The sequence below is a fragment of the Gobius niger genome, assembly GCF_951799975.1.
Source record: "Gobius niger genome assembly, chromosome: 3".
NCBI classification, from domain to species: Eukaryota; Metazoa; Chordata; class Actinopteri; order Gobiiformes; family Gobiidae; genus Gobius; species Gobius niger.
Genome location: NC_136854.1, coordinates 40,859,839 through 40,874,649, shown reverse-complemented (window position 1 = coordinate 40,874,649; position 14,811 = coordinate 40,859,839). Strand labels below are relative to the sequence as shown.

The window sequence follows — 14,811 nt, the reverse complement described above, 5'->3', positions numbered from 1 at the left end:
GCAGTGTGGCTAGGCTAGTACCAGCAAGGCTAGCTACTTATTGCTAGCCAAGCGACTTAGTTGAATGTGCAGAATGGAGCGATTCCCCCAACTTCTCTCGTGCGGAGTGTTGTGAAAGACCTATTATTATGAGCACATACTCCGTTGCCATTGGCAGCGGTCATTATTTTGTCCAGAGGTCGTCTATCAGAAGATAATGACCGGGAGAAAGTTGGAAAATCCCATTCATTCTGATGCAGATTTTAGATGACGACATTAAAAAGGGCTTTTATCTCGCTCACATAATAACTAGTTTTGTATTTCAGTTGTTATAAAGAATGTCAACAAATGGGAAGTGAATGTTAAAGGGGGGTATTATGCAAAATGGACTTTTTCAAGCTTTACATCATGTCATTATGTCATTCCCTCATTGAAAACATGCCTGAAGTGTTGCCTTGGCACGTTCACGTATTTTTGAGTAATCTGTAAAAACTCTGATGGCGGCCATTTTAGGGATAGGTTTGCCTGAGTCCTCCTAGGAACGCCCCCACCTCCTGGAGACGCCTCCGAGCTTTCGTCACCAGCCGAGTAACCAACCACTGCTCCTCAGCAGAACCCCCTCCCCACTGATGCCACAGACAGCGTGTGGAGGGGGCGTGTCGGAAAGGGTCAGAGGTTCTTAAAGAGACAGAGGCCTATTTCAAGACATTCGCTACAGCCATTTTGAGAGAGCAATTTCATACAAGGCAGTTATTCTAATTTACTGCATTTACAGACCAACAGAAGGTTTGGTCATCATTGTAGTGTGATATAGACTGGTGCTATGTGATTGAAAAAAGCATAATACCCCCTCTTTAAAGAACATACATGGGTCTCATGCATGTAAACACGCAACACCGGATTCTAGCTTTAGGCTCATTTCTATCCGTCGTCCCACATGCACACTCTCATTCATCCTGGCCTATTGTGCATGTTTTTTAGTGGTAGGGGAAGCTAGAGTACCCGGAGGAAACCTAAGCAGACACAGGGAGAACATGCAAACTCCACACAGAAAGGCCCCGTCCAGGTGGGACTCGAAACTGGGACCTGGACATGAAGCACAAGCGCTAACCGCTGTGCTCCCGTGCCACCCTCTAGAACAGTGGTTCCCAACCTTTATTGTCTTGTGTGTGTCATGGGCCTTTCAATGGTCGTCCGTGCACCCCCTACCTCAGGGGTGTTGCAGTTTATTTAGAAAGGAATGACTTAAAAATGGTATTTGTAAGAAAAAGGACAATGTTGCGGTCAAAATGAACCTAAAATTCTCCCAAAGCATCACATTTTACTGAATAATACAGCTTTTCCTGAACAAATTGTGTTAAACTTCCCCCTCTTTTCAATCTGAAATAGTTTCAAGTACCCCCTGCTAGGTCCTCGAGTACCCCCAGTTGGGAAACACTGCTCTAGAAAACTAAACAAAACCAAGGAACAACAAAACCGAACTGAATGAAAGAAAAGAAAGAACATGATACACGCCTTCCCCCAAACAAGCACTGGATTATAGCGCAGGAAAAAGAGAATTCAACAACTCTTTCCACACGACGCAGTTTATCTTACAGTCGACGTGTTTGTCAGGCTCCGTTCCCACGACCAGAAACATTGATGGCAGTAAGGCATGAAGAGAAGATAGACATAGTTCACATAGTCGAGATAAGAGCTGAAAATGATCAGTTAAAAATGATGAATGGAGGTGAGGTTTGTTCCTCATCACAAGACCGAAGCAAAGTGAGGCCATTGTGTCGCCGAACAATGTGGATTTACTGCGAAAAACGACTCACGTTACAAAGAGCGGCTTTATTTTTTTCATGCTAAAGAAGTAAAGAGGGTGATTTTGTTTAGCGTGAAGCGGAAATAAAAATAACCTGCAAGACGATTGAACATTGCTGCTCAGTGACGTCAAAGCTTTGCTGAACACACTGTATCTGATGATAATGATAATAAAACACTCAGTCACGGCTCTGTTTGCTGTGGTGAGCTATGGGTTTGACTCCCGGGCTTCCCCCATCAACCAGAAACATGCACAATAGGTTCATCCGATGACTGTTACCGTTCACTCATCCAATAAACACGAGGACAGCGCGATGAGACATTATTGATCAGTGATTGGCTGTAGGCCTCCGTCTCTCGAGGACCTGTTCACCTCCGGGACCCAGAGGCGTGTGGGTCAGATCCCAGCTGACCCATCTCACACAGATACAGACGGCATCTCTGGACACGCCCATATATGATCATATTTGAAAACAGTTAAGGGGAAAACAATTTGGACAAGCTAAACTTTCTTTAATTATTGAACAACTACTTTAACAAATGCTGAAATATGGATATAGTTTCTACTAAATAAAGATTCAAAGACATGGAGAGGAGCAAAGTGGTTCAACAGCCCATAAATACATGAATAACGGAGATGCTTCATGTTAGCATCAGGCTAATGCTAACGGTTAGCTAGTGTTAACTACAACTGCCATTTTTTCACTTCTACTGAACAACCTGCTGTGAGAAAATATCCATATGGGACTTTATTTAAGTGATAAATAAGTTCATATTCCACCAAAAAATGGCTAAAAAGAGTGAAAAATTGTTTCTCTAAAGATTCTATTTTCCCCCTCGGCGAAGCCACGCCCACATGTTCACTGACGATGGCAATAAACCTATTCTGATTCTAAAAATCAAAACCTGATCCTTTGACTTAATCATTTAGCGATTCACTGTTTTTTATGTTTTCTATTTGATGCAGGATCAAATACTTTTCAGAATCAGTATAGATTTATTGCCATTGTCAGTAAACAGGTTCACAAACTTGGAATTTTCTTGTAGCCTGGGAATCCCCCGGCTGCTGTGTGCGCTCGAATCATTTCGAACTTCACAACAGTCTGGGGACCATGGACAAAATCTTCTCAATCACAGAACGAGGAGGGACGGCAACACGATGACGAGCTATTCGACAAACGGAAGCTTGTAGTTTGTTTAGGCTATGGCTACGTGCAGACACATATTCACCTTATTCCGGACGTTCGCGTGGGCGCCGCCATGAATTGTGCCCGCCCCTTTTCTCCTATCTGTTAACATGAGGCTGGAGAAGTCCACATAAAATCAGTCACTACACGAAAACAAAGCCGTTTTCAGGCCGCACAGAGAAACGCTGCAGTGTTCGACATGTTGGTGCAAATGAACATTGAACATTTTACACAAATCAATCAACTAAACATCAGATTTGAGCGGAGAATATTTTCCCTCGTTCTCCGTTTACATGAACGGGCTTCGCGCTCGACCGGAAGTGCCGAGACAACGCAAAAAGAGGCAAAAGTGGGCGGGGCGGAATAAGGTGAATAGATACAGACGGCATCTCGTCATAGAGGGGGGCGTGGCTTCACCGAGGGGGTAAATAGAATCTTTAGAGAAACACAATTTTCCCCTATTTTTAGCCATTTTCTGGTGGAATATAAATGTATTTATCAAATAAATAAAGTCAAGTGTAATTCGGGCCCATATGGATGCAGATGCAATCACAGCAGATTGTTTAGTAGAAGTGAAGAAACGGCAGTTGTAGCTAGCGCTAGCGAACTGTCAGCATTAGCCTGATTTAAACATGAAGCATCAAGTTAGCATTCTCCGTTATTTATGTATTTATGGGCTGTTGAACCACTTTGCTCCTCTCCATGTCTTTGTATCTTTATTTAGTAGAAAACTATGTTCATATTTCAGCATTTGTTAAAGTAGTATTTGAATAATTAAAGAAAGTTTAGATTTTTCTCCAAATTGTTTTCCCCCTTAACAGTTTTCAAACATGACCATATATGGGTGAGTCCAGAGATGCCGTCTGTATCTATGATAGACATTCAGCCCAAGAAATGCTAAAAAGCAGTATACACATGAATCAGGATAAAATCTAAAATCTGAGGAAACCTCTCCAGCACAGAGACACGGGATGTTACAACATGAATCAGTATAAAACATGAATCATCAGTCCTGATTAAAAACAACAGTCACTCACCCAGTTGATACTGTAGAAGTTCATGACCCACATTTGAGGCCCGGCCCAGTCTTTATGAACCATTGGCCTAAATGACTAATACGTGACTCTCAAAGCAAACAGGACATAGCAGAGATCGTCAGAGACACGGTGATGACAGGTTTCAAATCAGTGGCCCATAAAGAGCTTTACAGTAGGCCTACATTCTTTTAGGATAAACACGGCCCTTAAATATAGTTATTTATTTTCAATTTGAGAAGTTAAAGCAGAACTAAGTAACTCGTGCCCCCAGAGGTTTTTGCATTTTTTTACTCATTAATTGTCCGTGAGAGTAAACACGGCGCAGTGGCACTAGCCCGCAGCTAGCTTTGCCCGTTAGCCTGTTAGCTTCTTCTTCGTGATTCCATTAGTGTGTACTGGTGACTCCCACCTGGAGGTAGGGAAAGTTGCAATTGTGGTTTTCTGGCCAGAGACACCAGGGCGTAAATGAAAGACCCTCCAATCATCCCATTAACACTTGTTTTACCCCCACAGGGACTACGGAAAGGATTTGTTCAAGGTAAACAAAAAAGACTTGCTGAATTTGCACACTCCTGGCAGATCATTGAGGTCCTCGGACCAGTTGCTCTTAGACTTTAGCCCACGGTCCAAACGAAAAACCAGAGGAGATCGAGCCTTTGCTGTTGCTGGCCCTAAACTCTGGAACTCTCTGCCTCTGCCAATCAGAATGGCCTCCACTGTTGACAATGTCAAGTCGTTGTTGAAAACGCATCTCATTGCACTGGCTTTTAATCCAAGTTGAGCTGGACATTTGATTATGCCGCAGTTTTTTTTTTTTTGTACATTGCTGAAGCAATATGTTTTTTGTGTGTCTATTTTTGCACTGAATATGGAAAGCACTTTGGGGCAGTACTCTGTTTTTAAATGTGCTATATAAATAAACCTTGCCCTTGACCTTGACCTAAACAAGTTACTTAGTTCTTTGACCTCTTAACTACCGCCTGAACCGAGAGGATTTTTTTCCATCATTTCTTTGTTGGGTATTCAACTCATTTTTCATTTTTTTGGTCATTTTTTGTCACATTTTTCATCTAATTTTTGCCACATTTTGGTGATTTTTTGTAATTTTTTTGTAATTTTTTTGGTCATTTTTGTGACATTTTTTTCCACTTTTTCATCAATTTTTCGTCACTTTTTTGCCAATGTTTTCTCACTTTTTTGTCACATTTTCATCATTGTTTTCGTCTCAGTTTTGTCGCTATTTTCACACCTTTTTTCCAGAAGCTTTTGGACTGGGGTAAAGCCAAACTGGAGAAAATGTGCTCGGTTCAGGTGGGAGTTAAGGGGTGAAAGCCTGTCAATTTTATCAATATGCAAACATGCAAAAAATCTGAACCACGAACTGCATCAGTATGTTTAGCTTCCTTCACTCAAAACAAACACTTCGGCCTATTCTTAAGTTAGTTATGCCACTCAACAGAAAATACTAAAGTAACATGAGCAGATTTCCAGCGCGTGATAAAACTCCAGCTCGTGTTGTTGACCTGAGCAGGTGGAAGACGCGTGGCTCAAAGGAACGCGGCCAAACCAGTTTCTCTCCATCTGCTCCGCTCACTTCAACGTAAAGTTCTGCTCGGCTGAACACGGCACTTTTCTCACAGATGTAAACACATTCAGTTACAGAGTCAGAACAATAACTCTCTGAAATGTATTTAGCACTTTTTCCACCAACATAAAGACTCTCAAAGCGCAATTTTCACCTCTTTAGCTTTACTGGAGTAATCATTTGATTCACTACTTGGGTAAAAATAGTCTTAACTTAAAGGAACAGGCCACCGTGCTTCCATTCTGAGATATGTTCTTACCTGAGCTTAGACGAGTTGATGTGTAACTGTCTGGTCTTTGTGTGTGCCCTCAGTCACGCAAAATGACCAAAGAAGTTGTTAGCATTTGGCCTCTCCCAATGTATTCCTGTAGCTCCAAACGGGGGTGAAGTTAGAAGCGACCAAGCTCTTTCACGGGCACGAAGACCAGACAGGTATGTACAGAGCCGGGGCTGGCCCTCCTGGGGCCCTAAGCAAAAGTCCACACGGGGGCCCGTGGGGGGTACGCATCCCATGGTTGTTCGACAAAGAGCGAACCCATTTACGGTCAAAATGGCTCCACTGTGCAGTAGAGCAGGGCAGAAGGGGAACATAATGACCTCAATTCAGGCACTGCCCCCTGTGTGAGAACCTCTAACCACTAAGCCACTGTCAGGCTGGGGTTTAGGACGACTACTAGTCTGTTTCCCAACTTTTTAATATGGTCAATGGCAAATGGCCCCATTCTCTCACCTCTGGTCCCTGACCCACTGTTTGGGAAACGCTGATTTAAAACTAACTGAAACCTGTTTCTATTTTACCACTGAGAATTAGCCTGTGAGTCGCCCAATTCATTTTAGACTGTGCACATTCAGAGAACCAGAGTTACTATAAGTAACTGTGCTCATGCGAACTGGGAGGATTCAACTCCTCTTTGAGACAAAAGGCCACGTAGAACGTCTTTTTACTCTCGTCTATTCGCCAAACTACTGTCCTGTCAATAAGAGACAATAAGAAGAGAGTTTAAATGAGTGTGTAAACATGATGTAGCAGAGAAAACATGATAGCTGCCCCAGGACACGGGAGACATGATGCAGCCGTGCATGAGGCCAAGATGTTGTTAGCATTTGGCCTCTCCCAGTGTATTCCTATGGCTCCAAACGGGGGAAAGGTTAGAAGCGACCACGCTGCACGGGCACAGAGACCAGACAGTTATGTATCAACTCGTCTAAGCTCAGGTAAGAACATATCAGTATGGAAAAACAGTGGCCTGTTCCTTTAACATGTGAGTACATACCTAGCCACAGCTGGAAAACCTTTAAAGGGGGGTATTATGCAAAATCGACTTTTTCAAGCTTTACATCATGTTATTATGTCACTCCCTCATTAAAAACCCGCCTGAAGTGTTGCCTTGGCACATTCACGTGTTTTTGAGTAATCTGTAAAAACTCTGATGGCGGCCATTTTAGGGATAGGTTTGCCTGAGTCCTCCTAGGAACGCCCCCACCTCCTGGAGACGCCTCCGAGCTTTCGTCACCAGCCGAGTAACCAACCACTGCTCCTCAGCAGAACCCGCTCCCCACTGATGCCACAGACAGCGTGTGGAGGGGGCGTGTCTGAAAGGCTCAGAGGTTCTTAAAGAGACAGAGGCCTATTTCAAGACATTCACTACAGCCATTTTGAGAGAGACATTTTATACAAGGCAGTTATTCTAATTTACTGCATTTACAGACCAGCAGAAGGTTTGTCATCATTGTAGTGTGATATAGACTGGTGCTATGTGATTGAAAAAAGCATAATACCCCCTCTTTAAATAACAACCCCCAAAGGCAGATCCTGATAATTAAATGAAGTACTAGGTCTATTTCCCAACGGCTCATTAATAAACATGTTTTACCGGCTCGTAGTTACATACTGTAAAGAAAGTTGTACTGACACCTGAAACCAGCACAAATAAAGCCACATGTTTGTCTTATTTAGTGCGAGAAACTGTTTTTGAGAGTAAAGCCTGTCTGATATGAAGAGCAATAACTTACTCAGTGTTAAGTTCATCCACAAAAATGTTTCTGTCACATTTTACTCAAAGGAATATTTTTGCTGACGAAAAACAACCGTGACTAAAATCTCATGTTATGTTTGTCGAATAAAAAGGAAAAGAAAGGACTAGAAACATGTGATCTTCGGTGACACACATGACCAACAAAACCAAAGCCACCACAAGATAAAAGGATCGCACGCTCTAATATTACTTCGCGCCGTCTTTAGTTTAGTTTAGTTTAGTTTAGTTTTGTTAGATCCAGTGTAGCGTTCATGGTTCACCAAAATCTTGTATTGATGATGGGAAATTGTGACCACCTTCTCAACCCTTCTCCTGCACCTCCCAAAGATTCTCAATTTGGGTTAAGATCTGGAAAAAAATACCACCTTGTCTTAGATTAAAGTGAGAGTCTGTGAGTTTAAATGTTTTACGAGTTTAATAGATTGTGTCTACTTGACCGCCTGGGTCTGAAATTTGAGGAAGCATAAGTCAAATTAGATTTATTTATTTTTTCTTAAGTCCCTCCCATCTCTGATTTCAGCAACTAATCACAATCACCGGGACACCACTTTGACCAATGATAGGGCTTTTCCACCAAGGTGTTGGTTCTGGGCTGGTTCTGGTGCCGGGTTGGTTCCACACTGACTTGGTTTTCCACCAAAATGCGAGCTGTGCCTGTTGTCATGGCAACGCTTTGGGAAGTCAACATAAAACATGGATAGTAACGTCTTACTACAGCCACTTCTGGTTATAAAATACAGAAAAATAAGTTTATGTTTCAGTCACAGCAGCCGTTAACATTTTGATTTCTTCTTTCTATCTCTTGTTTTAGCTAAAGAGCATAAAGCAAAACAACAGTTTCCTCCACAGAGACTGTTTTGGCTTCTCCAGGAAGCACAAACTAACTAATATTGATTTTTTGTTGGAGGAGAGAGCCACGCCCCCAGCTGCTGAGATCACTGGTGCTCGTTTCTTGGTCCAGGATTTAATTGGTTCCCAACAGGCACCAGATTTTGGAACCAAGAGCCAGCGTGTTTTCAGTGGAAAATGAAAGAACCGGTTCTGAAACTGGAACCGGCCCAGAACCAGCACCGGCAGGTCCAATCAGAAGGGATGGGGAGGAGCTTGATCGTTTACTTTTGAAAATTCTGCTCCTGCTCGCCTTCATTTTGTAAACTAGGGGGGGGCTTTCTAGTTTAGGTGGGGAGGAATTTGATTGTTTAATTTCAGATTTCACTTTATCTCTCCTCACTTTGCAAACTTACAGACTATCACTTTACACAAAACCTTCAAAGTGCTTGAAATATTGCGATTTTGAGCAGATTTGTACCGTCTTGTTGACAATGGAACAATGTTTTCTTACTTTTGACTTTTTATTTGTCTTATATCAAGTTCATTTCTCAACAAAAATACAAATAAATAAAGCTTGCTCCTTTGGCAACCTTATTTCATGATAGTCCAAAACCTGCTCAAGATCATACATTGCAATTCAAGCACTTTTGAAGCAGTTATTAAGACAAGACGGCATTTTCCCTATGTGTTAAAATGACGTCTCGTGCTCCCTGATCCACTCTTTCACAATGTGAGCTCCATAAATCCTGGCATTGTCATCTTGGAGTAAGCCTGTGCCACCAGGGAAGAAAGAAACCCATTTATTGATTAATACCCTGGCCATTCAGGATGTTCAGGTCGTCGGCTGATCTTATTCTCTCCTTGTGTTGCTGAACCCAGACCTGACCAGCTGCAGCCACAACAGAGGCTGTGACAGGCGGTGACTTCCTTTGTTTGGTTGACGGTGTATAATTTAAATTCACTGCCAAAGAAACTGGCCTGTGCTTTCGTCCATGAGGGAGGAGCTCCACGACACAGAGAATATGATGAAAGTACTTTGAACACAATAATATAGAGTTAAAAATCGAAATGAATTCAAGATTTGGACGACTAAAATAAATCCCTCGACTGAATTTTGACCATAAGACTGAAACCTGTCCTCAGAAGTAACACATGCCTTCTTTTAGTCATTACCAGCATTTTTATTTAAAGTGAAAAAACCTCATTTTGTGCAAAGAATGAAGGATCCCATGCTGTAAAATGCTGTTGTGTTGAAAGCGTCTTACCTGCACCTCGGGGCTCTCCGTCTGCTTCACCTCTGCACAGGCTCCTTGTTGATCTTTCTCCTGTCACTCGGTTCTGGCTGATTGTCATTGTTCACGTGACCCCACCCTCTCTCACTAACCCCCCCCCCCACCCCCCCGCTCCAAACCGGATGAAACGCACCCGACCCGACCAGCTCGACAGGTGTGACAGCGCCGGCTCTGAAGCGACTCAAAACTCTCTACGAGAACTATGACACGGCCTGGACTAACAGGAAAGGGAAAGTAAATAAAAATAATGTTACTCAGGTGGAAGTAAAAAAGTAGTGACACATATTTACTCAAGCAAAAGTAAAAAGCCTTTGGTAGAAATACTACTCGAATTAATTTGAGGATAAAGTCTTTGTCACACATACAACATCAGACAAAAACTTGAAATGTTCTTGAAAATTCTGATATTTCCAAACAATACACAAATAGAAAACAGACTCTTATATTCCCTAATCCCAAGTTGTGTTTTTTTTAACTTATTAATTGTCCGTGAGAGTACACTGCAAAAAGTGGATTCTAAGCAAGTAAAAAATGTCTTACTTTAAGAAATAAGTTCTTATCTTTTCCCTAAAAAGTAATAATATTTTGCTGAGCAAAGTTTTCTTGAGAAAAAAAATCTTATTTTAGGAAATAAAATCTGGCCATTTCTTGTTCAGATATATTTTCTAAAAACATGCTAATTTTTCTTGTAACAAGAAAGACCAACTTTTTGAATCTTCTTTAGACAAAGAATATTTTTTCTTATTTTTAAGAAAAACTAAGACACAACTCTTAATTTAAGAACAGATTCTCACAGATAGAAAATACATTCCATTCTTTAAAGTGGAATAAGTGAATCCTCCAGCAGGTTATTCTGACCATCAGCCTGGCTCCACATCATGGAGGCGGGTCCCGGGGTGAGGGCAATATTTTCCTTAAAAATTAGTTTTTATTAAGAACATTTTGCTCAAAAATGTGTGTAATTTAGAACATTTTGCTTAAATCAAGCAACATTTAAGTAAAATATCCCACAATTTTTCACTAAATAAGAATGTTTTCCTTAAATTATTCCATTTTCTGAGGACATTTTGCTTAATTCTAGCTATTTATTTGCTTAAATTTAGAGTTTCTTTCTTGTTTTATGATGAGAAAAATATTCTAGAAATACAAATTCTTAGCAAGAAAAAAATGCTGACCTCATTGGCAGAATTTTCTCCTTAAAACAAGACAAAATGTCTTATTTTAAGATTTTTTTCCTTGTTTTTAGTAGGGCACTTTTTGCAGTGTAAACACTACGCTGACAGAAAAGACAAAGGGAGAGAGGGATATTGTACATCCAATTACACAAACTTGGCTGTAAATACTGTTTAAGTGGTGCTAGCCCAAAGTTAGCTTTGCCCGTTAGCCTGTTAGCTTCTTCTTTGTGGTTCCATTAGTGTGTATTGGGGACACCTACCCGGTGGCAGCGAAGGTGCAATTCTGGTTTTCTGTCATCCATGGGGTGATGGTGGGTCCCAGAATAAGCAAGTGAGTGGATTATTTGTCATTGTACAACCGTGCAACGAAATTATGTTCAGGTGTTAGTCCTGAGCCGCTGTGACTGAGCCGCACGGCCACTGTGGTTCAACCTGACCCGCATGTTTTTGGAGGTAGAGGAAACGGTAGCACCTGTTCTGTTTCGGAGCGTGGTGTCCTGCACTGGCCAGCTCCTTCCTCCTGTGCAGCTCCCTCCGCTCCACAACAGTCTTTCTGGGAAGAGCTTATCAGTTAATCAGTTTTATTTTCTACAGAAGGCGCATGTGTCTTAGCTTTGAGTCTTGCCCGGATACCTCCTCCTTTGTCCCTTCCTTGTTCCCGGTAGCGCCTCTTGTGACGCCTCCACTGTGCTGCAGGTGTGCAGAAGAGGACGTTTGTAGGTCTCAGATGACTTTGGCTGATAAGCTAGCTTTTTACTTTTAAGAAGCTGCTTCTTCAGGACATTATTGACTCTACAGTAAAAAAAAAACAAACAAACAACAATCCCCACAAAACACAACAAAGATGCACAAAAGCATCCAGTACAACAATGTGGAACACAGAAACCACACATGCAGAACAAGGCAAAAGAAAAGCAGCTGTACCGAGAGAGAGAGGGAGGTTGCTGCTTGCTTACACTCCTCTTGCAGGTTTCCCCAAATTTTTCAGGCCAGACCCACTGAAATTTCCATCCATCCATCCTCTTTATCCGGGGCCGCAGTCTCAGCAGAGATGCCCAGACTTCCTGATCCACGAACACCTCCTCCCCGAAAGGCGACACCAGGCCAGCTCGGAGACATAGTCCCACCACCGTGTCCTGGGCCTTCCACCAGGCCTCTTCCCACTAGGACATGCCTGGAACACCTCCTGTGGGAGGCGACCACTGAAATATCCATGTAAACAATCTTTTCAAAAAAACATGTAAGATTTGGTATTTACATGGTTCACTTTGCTTTACTTCCATTAATATGACTTATTTCTATGCTGTTTATTTGCTTTTTGATGCTGAAATCCTCTTGTGCTCGTGACCCACTCGTCACTTTGGAACCACTGCCCGAAGATACGAGGAACACAAACTCAACATGTCGTCATGAAGCTTCAGTCTTTCAGTGTCGTTTCATTCATGTTCTAGTGACAAATGGGTCTAAAGCTGGTTTAGTCAGAGCTGTAAGATGAAACTGTCTTTTCACATCTGCCAACGAAAGAAGTGAAAAGACGAAACACGTTGTAATCTGACACAAACAGCTGAAACAACAGTTTGTTTAGTTCATGCCCAGTTTGCACAAACCAGTCACCAGTGGCACATTATGTAAAGCTCGTGCTTAACCTGTCTCTGAGCTGTGGACGGATGAGGAAAGATCCACATGTTATATTCACACTTATTCGACAACTCAAATCCATGTGTTTTCTTACTGAACACACTGACTGGGGAGGAGCCCTTCACCGGATACTGAGTCACAGCTCTGGTCCGGATGGAGGGTCAGCCTGTCGTGCACTGTGTACAGCAAAGGCCCAGGACAGAGAGATGAACCTTGTACTATTGAGCGTCTCAATGTGTGACTTCCTGGAAAAAAGATCCTAAAATCTCAGTAGGATTTTCCTGGTGAAATAACTCCGCGCGCACACGGTCTCAGTCTTTCTTTCATTCATTGTAACTGTTCGGTCTCACTGACTTCATTAGGCTCCCAGGGTTAAACAAAAAAATATCTAAATAATAATTTTGAGGTATAAGATGTAAAACTATGACTTTCATTCACGGCCAACACTTGCACATTTGCATCTTTCCATTTTCCTCACAACATGTTTCCACAGCGTGTTTGTTTGTGAGAAACATTTCATTTGCATCGCCTCAAATTTGTAAAAATGGAAAATGTATGTAAATCATCTTTCTGTAAAACTGAAGTCGCATTCATACAAATTTCAAAACATTTAGAATGGGTTATAGGAACGTTTGTTTGATACCGTACTTTGATATTTGGCTGAATTTCAGGCATTAAAATCGATACATTTATTAAACATTGTCTTGAAATCATCTCTCGACCCCCAGCTCAATACCCTCCTCAGGACCTGCGAGTGTTCGAGACAGTCAAACTCACTTCACTACATGATGTGAAGCTGCCAGTATGTTCCACCGGCTTCTTCTGGTCAATCAGCCTCATGCTGATTGACCAGAAGGATAATCATGTGACCTTCAGTTGTCAAAGTCCCACTATTTTTCCACCGTCTCAGAGCATTATCCAACTGGTCGACAAAAAGAATCATGCCTTTACGTTGATTCCTGTGTGAGCAGCGTAAAAGGTCCTTGTACAGATGATCACTTTCCTGATTAAATAAAGATCAAATAAAAATAAATGAATCCAGTTCTATAATTTGTGACAGTGATTGCATTGATTACAAGTTAAGTAATTAATACATATTTTCAGCAACGGAGGAATGTTAGATTTGACATCTGATTTTTTAACCTCTTACCTTCCACCTGAACAGAGCACTTTCTCTCCAGTTTGGTTTTACCCAAATGTAAAAGCTTATTGGAAAAAGTGTAAAAAAAAAATAAAGTAAAAAAAAAGAAGCGACAAAAATGTGACAAAAAATGATAAAAAATGTGACAAAAAAACAACAAAAACGTGACAAAGAATAATAAAAAATTGACAAAAAATAAATGAAAAATTGACAAAAAACAATAAAAATGTGAGAAAAATATAAATAAAAATATGACAAAAAAAACTAAAAAATTGACAAAAAATAAAAATGTAACAAAAAATAAATAAAAATGTGACAAAAAAAACTAAAAAATTGACAAAAAATAATAAAAACGTGACAAAAAATAAATAAAAAACGTGACAAAAAAAATAAAAAAAATGTGACAAAAATTTTTTAAAAATGTGACAAAAAATAAATAAAAATGTGACAAAAAAAACGAAAAAATTGACAAAAAATAATAAAAACGTGACAAAAAATAAATAAAAAACGTGACAAAAAAAAATAAAAAAAATGTGACAAAAAATTTAAAAAAATGTGACAAAAAATAAATAAAAAATGTGACAAAAAAAAAAAAGTGACAAAAAATTAAAAAAAATGTGACAAAAAATAATAAAAATGTGACAAAAAACAATAAAATGTGAGAAAAATATAAATAAAAATGTGACAAAAAATAAATAAAAATGTGACAAAAAATAAATAAAATAATTGACAAAAAATAAATGAAAAATTGACAAAAAAAATAATAAAAATGTGACAAAAAAACCTAAAAAATTGACAAAAAATAATAAAAATGTGACAAAAAATTAAAAAAAAAAATGTGACAAAAAATAAATAAAAAATGTGACAAAAAATAAATAAAAATGTGACAAAAAAACAACAAAAATGTGTCAAAAAGATGTGAGATGAAAAAGAATGTGAAAAGACAGCAATGTGAGGAAAAGGATCCATTTTGTATGTCTTGACTATGAGGCGTTACTCATGGCCAATATGCTGTAAGCGCCAGGTGAGAACTTGTTAGATTTGGGTAAAGCCGAACTGGAGAAACATCTACTTGCAGCGCAGCGTCCCGACTCGACTCAGGTA

General features: G+C 40.4%; 1 long non-coding RNA gene across 1 annotated transcript in view; it reads left to right on the top strand.

The window, feature by feature from the left end:
* The first annotated feature begins 3,343 nt into the window (after positions 1-3,343).
* LOC306960925 overlaps positions 3,344-14,811 on the top strand; it is a 247,525-nt gene continuing 236,057 nt past the window's right edge. Inside the window, exon 1 of the long non-coding RNA XR_013792718.1 lies at positions 3,344-3,379. This is a non-coding gene — a long non-coding RNA (uncharacterized lncRNA). The remainder of the gene's footprint in view (positions 3,380-14,811) is intronic.